This window comes from Hyla sarda, chromosome 2 (assembly GCF_029499605.1).
Source record: "Hyla sarda isolate aHylSar1 chromosome 2, aHylSar1.hap1, whole genome shotgun sequence".
NCBI classification, from domain to species: domain Eukaryota; kingdom Metazoa; phylum Chordata; class Amphibia; order Anura; family Hylidae; genus Hyla; species Hyla sarda.
Genome location: NC_079190.1, coordinates 14,875,966 through 14,888,336, shown reverse-complemented (window position 1 = coordinate 14,888,336; position 12,371 = coordinate 14,875,966).

Genomic DNA, 12,371 nt, shown 5'->3' with positions numbered 1-12,371 from the left:
CTATGACTTTACGCACTCCCGGCATCGGCTTCTGTGTTCGGAACAGTTTGTTCCAAACGCTGAGCAGCCCCTTTAAAGCAATACCTCGGAAAAAAATGCTACATGGGAATGTGTATTTTAGGATTAAAAGGAATTATCTATACCTAAAAGAATATGGTGCTACAATTATTTGTGATATATTGCATTCATAGAGCCAGAACTAACGCTTTTGGGGTCTATGAGGGACATTTATCAATGTTTGCTTATGTAGTCTTTTTTTTAGTACTTTTTTCTTTACTTTTTTTTTTTTGCTTATGTGTGACTTATTTATCAACTGGTTTCAGCCTGTTGATAATTTTCTTGCACGTAAGCAATTTTTCCTTTTTTACTTTGGTAGTAGCTTTTTCTGCTCCATGTTTGAGCTGGAGTAAATTTAGTCAATTTTTAACCCTGTTGCAACTTTTTTTTGCGCAGTTGCGATTGTCGCAGTTAATAAATACCAGACTACCGGTAGTCCATTTTAAAATTATTACTACGTAGTTAATTTTTGGAAAACTTGCTTTTCTCGCTTTCCAGTCAAAATATTGCACGAAAAGTCGCGTAGTCGCAGTTGCGACAATTATAGTAAAGAAAACCTGACTAAATCCGTTGATAAATGTCCATATATGACCTCAGAAGCATTGTGTATATCCTATGTGATGTTGCAATTTATTTTTCAGGATTTTTTTTATGGACTTATAACGTGAGGTTTTACATGCTTAAAGGGGTACTACCGTGCTGACAAGTTATCCCCTATCTAAAGGATAGGGGATAAGTTGCTTGATCGCGCGGGGTCCCACCGCTGGGGACTCCCCTGATCTCTCACGCAGCACCCCGCTCTCATCAGGCCCCTGAGCGTACATCGCACCGGGTCTGATGACGGGGCCGGTGATTGTGACGTCACAGCTCCGCCCCCATGTTACATCACGCTCCGCTCCCTCAATGTAAGTCTATGGCAGGGGGAGAGACAGCTGTCTCGCCCCTGCGAGACTTGCATTGAGGGGGCGGAGCGTGACATCACACGGGGGCGGAGCTGTGACGTCACGATCACTGGCCCCGTCATCAGACCCGGAGCGGATGTTTGCTCCGGGGCCTGATGAGAGCGGGGTGCTGTGTGCGAGATCGCGGGGGTCCCCAGCGGCGGGACCCCGCGCGATCAGGCAACTTATCCCCTATCATTTAGATAGGGGATAAGTTGTCAGCACGGTAGTACCCCTTTAAGTGCTGGCCTGAGGAACTTTATATTAGAGCTGTAATTGATTTATAACTGGGGTCTGATCTGTTCTGGTTACAACGCGGGTTGTCAAAAATAACACTGCATGCAGCATTTTCTTCCTGTCCAATCTTACAGTGATGTGAACAGAGCCTAAATAAAACTGCTTTGACTGATATAATTTGTGCTTGATGAATTCCAAATATAAGACGATGCAGACCTCATGGCGATTGATGATGGGGTCTCAAGACCATTTCTTCTCACCTGGCAGAAACTACTTCGATACAATAGGTAGGTGACGATTGTCTTTCAAGTAAATAATCCAGACAGTTTTATGGAAACTTTTTTTTTTAATAGTTATTGAATGTTCTACATCTTACAGTAAATATCATACAGTTACAAACTCTTGGCTTAAATGTTTCAGGGAGATCTAGAAATGATCTTTAAAATAACAAACAGATTTACACTTCATTTTCACCAAACAAGAACAGTTGAGGCCTTCACGACTCCTTGCAGTGAGCAGATAAAGGGGTTATCCCAAGACTGAAAGGTGGATTGGAAGGGGTCCGACTGCTAAGACCCCCACTGTTCACAAGAATGGACACGAATTGTCACTTATTTGGAGGGCAGCTCGTTTGGTCAGTGCTTCATTCATTCATTCTCTATGGGACTTCCAAACATTGCGGAGGGCTGAATTGGTTGTGTTTAGAAGTTCCATAGTCGGAACTTTCTGCTGCTCCGTACACTCGAGGTTATCTCCATTCTCATCATTAGTGGGGGTCCAACCACTGGCACCCCCTGTCCATCACATTAACCTCTAATTATAACTTTTAATCTTGGGATAATCCCTTTCATATTTGGAAGACTCTTTGCTTAATTAATTTTTATCTTACCCCAAAAAAGAAATCCAAGCTGTAAATTTAATTTGTCCAAGAAAAAAAAAAGTGCAGATAGTTTTCATCTTGAAATTTACTGCAAGTCAGTGGACAAAAATGCATTTCATTTACACAACCTTTTTCTCTGTGCAGAATTCTGGGACCTTCAAACCTCATTCCCTTTGTGTTGTACTCTATATTGTGGCAAATCTGTGGTGCAGAACCTGCAGCAAATTTGGGACACGCCAAGATAAAAAAAAAAACAAGCAAAAAAACACAAAACAGTCGCTCTTTTCCTAAAACAGCAACACATACATAGTTTGCGTGTTGGACTGCAACTCGGTTTTAGTCACTTCAATGGAACGGATACAAAATGTACCCACAGACATGCTTTTTCTAATCCTGCACAATGAAAGTCAACTTAAAGGGTGCCTCTAAGGCTAGGTTCAGACTATGGAATTTCCGCCTGCAATTCTGCTTTGAAATTGCAGGCGGAAATTCCACTTGCTAAAATGTATAGTGTAGTGAATGATTTTCCGTTCACAAATTCACACTTCGGAATTTGTGAAGCGGAATTTGTGAACAGAAAATCCGCTTGGAAATCTGCCTGAAGGAATGCGTTGCTCTTTCTTCAGGTGGAAATCCGCGCGGAACACATTGCAGTTTATTGGAGACTGCAGTGTCCGCGCGGTCCTAGCGCCGACTGATTCAGACAGCGCTGACCGCACTCGGAATCTCCGGGCGGAAATTTTCTGCCCGGAGATTCCGTAGTCTGAACCAAGCCTAATAGTGCCCCTCAAGGGAGTATATGGTCGAAATTTCATGGCCACTTTTGATCACAACACTTGCTTGCAGACTATCCCGATCTGGAGACTGACTTGCCAGAAGTCCTATAGACTTGTATGGGACATCCAGCAACTTTGTCTCCAGAATATTTTCGTCCATATCCTGCCACTAGAAACACCATTAGAGGTACCTTTAAAGGGGTACTCCCGTGGAAAACAATTATTTATTTTTTTTAAATCAACTGGTGCCCGAAAGTTAAACAGATTTGTAAATGACTTTATTAAAAAATCTTAATCCTTCCAGTACTTTTTAGGGCCTATATACTACAGCATAAATGCTTTACTTTTTAGATTTCTCTGATGTCATGACCACAGTGCTCTCTGCTGACCTCTGCTGTCCATTTTAGGAACTGTCCAGAGCAGGAGAAAATCCCTATAGCAAACATATGGTGCTCAGGACATTTCCTAAAATGGACAGCAGAGGTCAGCAGAGAGCACTGTGGTCATGACATCAGAAAAATCTAAAAAGTAAAGCATTTCCTCTGTAGTATACAGCCCCTAAAAAGTACTGGAAGGATTAAGATTTTTTTAATAGAAGTAATTTACAAATATGTTTAACTTTCTGGCACCAGTTGATTTAAAAAAAAAAAAAAGTTTTCCACGGAAGTAGCCCTTTAAGGGGTTGCAAAGGATTAGAAAGATATGACTTCCCTGTTCCTTCCAATCTACACAGTGGTCTCTAGATGTTGCAAAACTTCTCTGGAGGGCCGCAGTTTGAAGACCACTGTTCTATACCTATGATTTGGCATTTCTACCTACAAAAATGAATAAGGCTGAGCTGCAATGCTACACACAAATTCAAAGACAAGTTTGTCAGCCATATTTTACTAATCCTATATAAAGGTATGTTCACTGGGGAACTAACAAGGAATTTGCTCATATAATTCTGCGCCAGTATTCCACTCTAATTCCATCTTGAATGAACATTCTATTGACTTTAATGGTCTTTCCGCCGCTCTGTTCACACTGAGGAATTTCCGACACAGAAGATTGGTCATGTTCGGATAAAAGTCTATTGAAGTCAATGGAAACTTTATTTTTTCCTGATGGAATGAGTTTGGAACGGAATTGATGTTGAAATATTGTGCAGAATTTTCTAAAAGGAGAATTGGGAACCAGCCGATTCCGTGTCAAATTCCTCTTCAAATTTCGTGCCAAGCAGAAGATGGCAGTTTTGCAGAATTTTCTGACCGAAATGATTTCTTGTCAGTTCCTCAGTGTGAACATACTCTAACCCATTTAATAAAAAAAAAAATATATATAAAAATGTTGCCCTCTGCTTGCCAGTGTGCTAAACACAATTGTGTGGGTATAGGAAGATGACCTGGTGCTTAACGAATAATCTATACTGTATTATGGTTATCTCCATAAAGCTAGGGCTACACGGCGTTCAAATCGCACAACCAAAATATTTTGTGTCACTTTATTATAGTCACGCTCCGCCCCTCAATGCAAGCCTATGGGAGGGGGCGTGACAGCTATCACGCCCCCTCCCGTAGGCTTGCATTGAGAGGCGGAGCGTGACGTCACACGCCGACTGCGGCGTGACGTCACACGCCGCCACCGCCGCCCTTGTGGTCGTCCGTAATCAGACCCGGAGCGAACACGCTCCGGGGACTGATTACAAACGGGGTGCCGCGTGCATGATCCCGCGCGTCCCCAGCTGCGGGACTCCCGCGATCAGGCCTCTTATCCCCTATCCTTTGGATAGGGGATAAGATGTCTAAGCACCGGAGAACCCCTAAGGCTAGACCCAGACACAAGTTTGATCACTGCAGCATTCTATAGACCAGTGAGTGGTCTTCAACCTGCGGACCTCCAGATGTTGCAAAACTACAACTCCCAGCATGCCCGGACAGCCGTTGGCTGTCCGGGCATGCTGGAAGTTGTAGTTTTGCAACATCTGGAGGTCCGCAGGTTGAAGACCACTGCTATAGACCTATACAGTCCAGTAGAACCACAGGCTCTTTACAACAGGTGAAACCGATTTTTTGACTTCTATTATATATAAAAAAAAAAAAAAATTTTTTAAAAAGGAATACATTTGTTGCTCCTGCCTAGAAATTAAAAAGCTCGCCCCTCCCCCAACCTCCAAAGTCTTGCGTTCTGAAATGATCTGTAACCACAATTTTCCTCTAGGTAAAAAGTAGAATAAACATCAACTGTCCAAAAAAAAATTAAAAATAAAAAAAATGTAAAATAAAAATTAAATAACACTAATGTATTTTTTTTTTTTTTTTAAAGTGTCATAAATTACTCACCAGAAAAAGAATGTTACCTAAAAAAAAAATGACTAACTGCTCATAAAATACAGTAAGAAAAAATAACCATACAAGCTGATAATCAGCATTTCGGGTGCTGAAATTTGGGCCAAGAAAAAAAACTATGAATATGCGTTTTTTGTTTTTCATTCAAGTCCTGCCATTACAGTATGTTTAAAGCAAAGATATATTTCTATTATTATTATTATTATATATATATATATAAGGGGCCAGCTTAAGTATGGTATATATGTCATACTGGACTGATATAGTTACTTTGTATTCCCCTTTTGTTATAGAGGTGAAAGATTTAATGTTAATGAAAGGAAACACTCCTTGTCTTTATTATTCGCCTTTCAAAAAAAAAAAAAAAAAAAAAAATCTTCATATTGATTATATAGGAGCGGTATGAACCCTATGCAGAACGGGTCATGGGATATATATATATATATATGTTGTACTGGACAGATATAGTTACTTTGAAAGTTTTAATGTTAATGAAAGGAAACCATCCTTGTCTTTATTATTTGCCTTTTCCCCCCAAAAAAAATAAAAAAAAATTCTTCATATTGATTCATATTAAAGGGGTACTACAGTGAAAAACTTTTTTTTTTTTTTAAATCAACTAGTGCCAGAAAGTTAAACAGATTTGTAAATTACTTCTATTAAAGAATCTTAATCCTTCCTGTACTTATTAGCTGCTGAAAACTACAGCGGATATTATTTTCCGTTTGTAACACAGAGCTCTCTGCTGACATCACGAGCACAGTGCTCTCTGCTGACATCTCTGTCCATTTTAGGAACTGTCCAGAGCAGCATATGTTCGCTATGGGGATTTCCTTTCACGCTGGACAGTTCCTAAAATGGACAGAGATGTCAGCAGAGAGCACTGTGCTCGTGATGTCAGCAGAGAGCTATGTGTTTCAAATGGAAAATAATATCCACTGTAGTATTCAGCAGCTAATAAGTACTGGAAGGATTAAGATTTTTTTTAATAGAAGTAATTTACAAATCTGAATTCGAGTAGAATACAGACATAGCGCACATCTACAATCTTGTATAATGATCTGATTGCTTCTCAGCATAATATCAAAAACTAACAGATTGTTAGTATACATTTTTGATCAAAAAGTACAAGCCCACTCGCCACGTCAAGGCCACCTATTCAGAGTGGGTCCCTAACGTCCCTAGCATAAAATGGCGCAGCACCAGGCGGCGACCACCACCGCCGCGACACAGGTGCCCACGGGGAGGGAGGGAGCGACCCACTGGCAGAGCGGCCCCAATGCCTCTCAAACCAGTCTATAGGCCGCACCTCTCCGCAGACACCGTGGTGGTCGCCGCCTGGTGCTGCGCCATTTTATGCTAGGGACGTTAGGGACCCACTCTGAATAGGTGGCCTTGACGTGGCGAGTGGGCTTGTACTTTTTGATCAAAAATGTATACTAACAACCTGTTAGTTTTTGATATTATGCTGAGAAGCAATCAGATCATTATACAAGATTGTAGATGTGCGCTATGTCTGTATTCTACTCGAATTCATATTGTGATTTCTTTCTTCCCCCTTTTTTTTTTTGTTTTTTTGAACATGTGCTGCACTCTTCCCCACCCCCCACAGCCTAAACCTATATAGGTGGTAATTAACCACAATAGGGCCATTTCACTCCTAGCAGCCTCCCAGTCTGACTGGGAGAGCAAGGTAAGTGAGCCATTACACCTTGTTCACACTGGTGTGGTGCGGGGCGGCGTCTGTTGCTGCCGTGGTGCTGTGTCTGCGGGCGGGTGCGGCCTATAGACTGGTTTGAGAGGCATTGGGGCCGCTCTGCCAGTGGGTCACTCCCCCCCCCCCGTGGGCACCTGTGTCGCGGCGGTGGTGGTCGCCGCCTGGTGCTGCGCCATTTTATGCTAGGGACGTTAGGGACCCACTCTGAATAGGTGGCCTTGACGTGGCGAGTGGGCTTGTACTTTTTGATCAAAAATGTATACTAACAACCTGTTAGTTTTTGATATTATGCTGAGAAGCAATCAGATCATTATACAAGATTGTAGATGTGCGCTATGTCTGTATTCTACTCGAATTCATAATTTACAAATCTGTTTAACTTTCTGGCACCAGTTGATTTAAAAAAAAAAAAGTTTTTCACTGGAGTACCCCTTTAATTATATAGGAGCACTATGAACCTTATGCAGAACAGGCCATGGGACAGAATTCTTCATATTGATGTATAATGAATATATAGGAGCACTATGAACCATATGCAGAATGGGTCAGGTAGCATCTCCGTATTTGGTAATTTACAGGCGGCAAATATGACTAATTGTGTAAAATAAAAAAATTATACATATATATTTTTTTTTTTACAGAGGAATGATCTCCAACCTGTTGCAATACTACAACTCCTATCATGCTTTTGTAACAGCTGGAGACCACTTTTGAAGCTTTTGTCTATCCGTTTCCTTGAACTGTGTAAGGCCAGTGTTTCCCAACAAGGGTGCCTCCAGCTGTTGTAAAACTACAACTCCCTGCATGCCCGGACAGCCAAAGGCTGTCCGGGCATGGCGGGAGTTGTAGTTTTGCAACAGCTGGAGGCATGCTGGTTTGGAAAACAGTGGTGAAAGCCATTAGCCCAGCCATATATATTGACCATTACGAATTAAATAACGCGATCATAGCATCGAAATCCTAAAGGTAAAAGAATATAAAAGAACAAATCCCTTAGTGGCTATAGATATATTTGCAGCGTATGGCCCTTTACCCAGCGTCCCAGAAGTGAACACACTCAACACATTGGCCGCTTTGGGAATAACACTGACTATTGCGTGGCTTGCACACGTTCCATTTAATAGCTGCCCTAAAATACTGACACGTCCTAGAAGATAACACTTTCCAATGACATATAACATATACTGCACTGTATAAACATGGTTTATGTGATTTCGGTGGTCCAATTTTAACATAGGACCCTCTTAAGAGAGACACAAGTGCTCCTCCCCCCTGTAAGTCTTCTCACAAGTGCTCCTCCCCCCGTGAGTCTTCTCACAAGTGCTCCTCCTCCCTGTAAGTCTTCTCGCAAGTGCTCCTCCCCTGAAAGTCTTCTCGCAAGTGCTCCTCCCCCTGAGAGTCTTCTCGCAAGTGCTCCTCGTCCCTGTGAGTCTTCTCACAAGTGCTCCTCCTCCCTGTGAGTCTTCTCACAAGTGCTCCTCCTCCCTGTGAGTCTTCTCGCAAGTGCTCCTCCCCCCTGTGAGTCTTCTCACAAGTGCTCCTCCTCCCTGTGAGTCTTCTCGCAAGTGCTCCTCCCCCCTGTGAGTCTTCTCGCAAGTGCTCCTCCTCCCTGTGAGTCTTCTCACAAGTGCTCCTCCTCCCTGTGAGTCTTTTCACAAGTGCTCCTCCTCCCTGTAAGTCTTCTCACAAGTGCTCCTCCTCCCTGTGAGTCTTCTCACAAGTGATCCTCCTCCCTGTGAGTCTTCTCACAAGTGCTCCTCCTCCCTGTGAGTCTTCTCACAAGTGCTCCTCCCCCCTGTGAGTCTTCTCACAAGTGCTCCTCCTCCCTGTGAGTCTTCTCGCAAGTGCTCCTCCCCCCTGTGAGTCTTCTCGCAAGTGCTCCTCCTCCCTGTGAGTCTTCTCACAAGTGCTCCTCCTCCCTGTGAGTCTTTTCACAAGTGCTCCTCCTCCCTGTAAGTCTTCTCACAAGTGCTCCTCCTCCCTGTGAGTCTTCTCACAAGTGATCCTCCTCCCTGTGAGTCTTCTCACAAGTGATCCTCCTCCCTGTGAGTCTTCTCAAAAGTGCTCCTCTTCCCTGTGAGTCTTTTCACAAGTGCTCCTCCTCCCTGTGAGTCTTTTCACAAGTGTTCCTCCAACCTGTGAGTCTTCTCATGAAAGCTCCTCCCCGTGAGTCTTCTCACAAGTGCTCCTCCTCCCTGTAAGTCTTCTCACAAGTGCTCCTCCCCTGTGAGTCTTCTCACAAGTGCTCCTCCCCTGTGAGTCTTCTCACAAGTGCTCCTTCAACCTGTGAGTCTTCTCACAAGTGCTCCTCCAACCTGAGTCTTCTCACAAGTGCTCCTCCAACCTGTGAGTCTTCTCACAAGTGCTCCTCCCTGTGATTGAGTCTTCTCGTGAAAGCCCCTCCCTGTGAGTCCTCTTACAAGTGCTCCTCCCCCGTGTGAGTCTGCTCACAGGTGCTTCTCCCCCTGTGAGTCTGCTCACGAGTGCTTCTCCCCCCTGTGAGTCTTCTCACAAGTGCTCCTCCCCCCTGTGAGTCTTCTCACAAGTGCTCCTCCCCCTGTGAGTCTTCTCACAAGTGCTCCTCCCCCCTGTGAGTCTTCTCACAAGTGCTCCTCCCCCCTGTGAGTCTTCTCACAAGTGCTCCTCCAACCTGTGAGTCTTCTCACAAGTGCTCCTCCAACCTGTGAGTCTTCCCATGAAAGCTCCTCCCCGTGAGTCCTCTTACAAGTGCTCCTTCCCCGTGTGAGTCTGCTCACGAGTGCTCCTCCTCTTGTGGGTCTTCTCACAAGTGGCCCCCCCCCCATCTTATCAACCATTAAGCAGGGCCAAAGGTAGTCACATGATTCCCCTTACCAACTCAGAAAGGAGTCACCAGGGCGGCGCTTTTGATGGACACTAAGGGGAGAGTCATGCAGACAGCTGAACTCACAGAATTTGATTTGTTTGGTGATGCAGAACGGGATGAGCGTCCTAAGAATTTATATAGAAAACATTTAATGGTATTAACTTATAGGAAACCAACAATTCACACACAACATTCCATCTATTCTGTTTTTCTTTTTAATAAAAATCTGAAAGGAGCCCTAAACTACACTTCGTAAAATTCCTTTTTTCTTTTATCTGGTATTTGATGGTGTGGACTTTGCATTGTAGTTTTCAATTGGGATGGAGCTCTAGGTCCCTTCTCCTCCTCATCCAAGGGAAGCAGAATTGGGACATGTTGAATATAAGAACATTGCTCACACCCTCCCCCCCCCATATTGCTGCCTTTAGGGTAGTGTAAAGTGTGGTGCCCCTTTAAGTTGCTTGCAGCCACTGACGTTTCCCCCCCTTAGGGTGAGATTTATCAAAACCTGTCCAGAGAAAAAGTTGCTGAGTTGCCCATAGGAACCAATCAGATCGCTGCTTTCATTTTTGAAAAGGCCTCTGCAAAAGGAAATAAGCCATCTGATTGGCTCCTATGGGCAATTGGACAATTTTTCCTCTCAACGGGTTTTGATAAATCTCCCCCTTAGTTCCTAACTTCCTACAGAAATTCTTTTTACTTTTTTTGCTACCTACTATTCCATTACACCTGCACTCTCCACCTATCAGACATTCATAGATCATCATCAGTTACTTTCATCATTTCAACGCGGAATCCCAGAATGACAGTAAATACTGACATTGAAGAGGAAAATTGGGCTAAGGAACAAAGAATAACATTTCCTGGGCAAATTCCTTAAAGGGGTACGCCTGTGGAAATTTTTTTTTTTTTTTAAATCAACTGTTGCCAAAAAGTTAAACAAATTTGTAAATTACTTCTATAAAAAAAAATCTTAATCCTTCCAGTACTTTTTAGGGGTTAAATACTACAGAGGAAATGCTTTACTTTTTAGATTTCTCTGATGTCATGACCACATTGCTCTCTGCTGACCTCTGCTGTCCATTTTAGGAACTGTCCAGAGCAGCATATGTTTGCTATGGGGATTTTCTTCTACCCTGGACAGTTCCTAAAATGGACAGCAGAGGTCAGCAGAGAGCACTGTAGTCAGGACTTCAGAGAAATCTAAAAAGTAAAGTATTTCCTGTAGTATTTAGCCCCTAAAAAGTACTGGAAAGATTAAGATTTTTTTAATAGAAGTAATTTACAAATCTGTTTAACTTTCTGGCACCAGTTTATTTAAAAAATTAAAAAATAAAAAATAAAATAAAATAAAGTTTTCCATGGGAGTACCCCTTTAAAATCGGGTGAGTATGTCACGAGTTAGATAGACTGATTTCTAGCACACTGTAGACCAGTGTTTCCCAACCAGGGTGCCTCCAGCTGTTTCAAAACTACAACTCTCAGCATGCCCGGACAGCCTTTGGCTGTCCGGGCATGCTGGGAGTTGCAGTTTTGCAACAGCTGTAGGCACACTGGTTGGGAAACACTGCCATAGACAGTTAGTCATGAGATTCCGACTAAGAGTCCACGATGTGCAATAAACGCCTCAGTCTAAGGCCATGTTCACATGGCAGAATTTCCTAGCAGAATTTGGCAGAAAAATATTCAGCTGCAGCAGAATCCTGCTTTGGAAATCCCGATTTTGCCGTCCCCAGATACAATGAACATGTTTATTGTTTCAGCAGATTCCTCTCGGAAAGGCATTGCCGTCTATGAAGATGGTGCACTTCCGATCAGTCCCATTGCCCGCAGAATGTCCGCCTGTGTTTTCCAGGTGCACATTTTCCGCCAAGTGAACATAGCCTAACTCATGACATGTCCACAAGATGCACTGCTTGCATTTTATTATGCTTCTGCAATAAAAAGTTCGATTTTAAGGAATTTGCCCAGGATAATTCTTCTTTGTTCCTTGGACTTAAAGGGGTTTTCCAGCATTAGAAAAACTGAACTGATTTCTTCAAAACCCTGCAACACTTTTTGTCTGCAGGTTGCATGTGGGTTTGCAGCTCCGTTCCATTGAAGTGAATGGAGCCAAATTGTAATACCCCAGACAACCTGAGGACAGGTGTGGTACTGTTTTTTTTTGGAAGAAATTAACTCTGGTTTTCTATTGCTGGATAATCCCTTTAAAAGGGTACTCCACTGGAAAACATTTGTTTTTTACATCAACTGGTGCCAGAAAGTTAAACAGATTTGTAAATTACTTCTATTATAAAAACTTAATCCTTCCAGTACTTCTTAGCTGCTGTATGATCCACAGGAAGTTTCTTTTCTTTTTTAATTTCCTGTCTGCCTGACCACAGTGCTCTCTGCTGACACCTCTGTTCATTTTAGGAACTGTCCAGAGTAGGGGCAAATCCCCATAGAAAACCTCTCCTGCTGTGGACAGTTCCTGAGAAAGACAGAGGTGTCAGCAGAGAGCACTGTGGTCAGGCAGAAAGGAAATTCAAAAAGAAAAGAAACTTCCTTTGGATCATACAGCAGCTGATAAGTACTGGAAGGATTAAGAT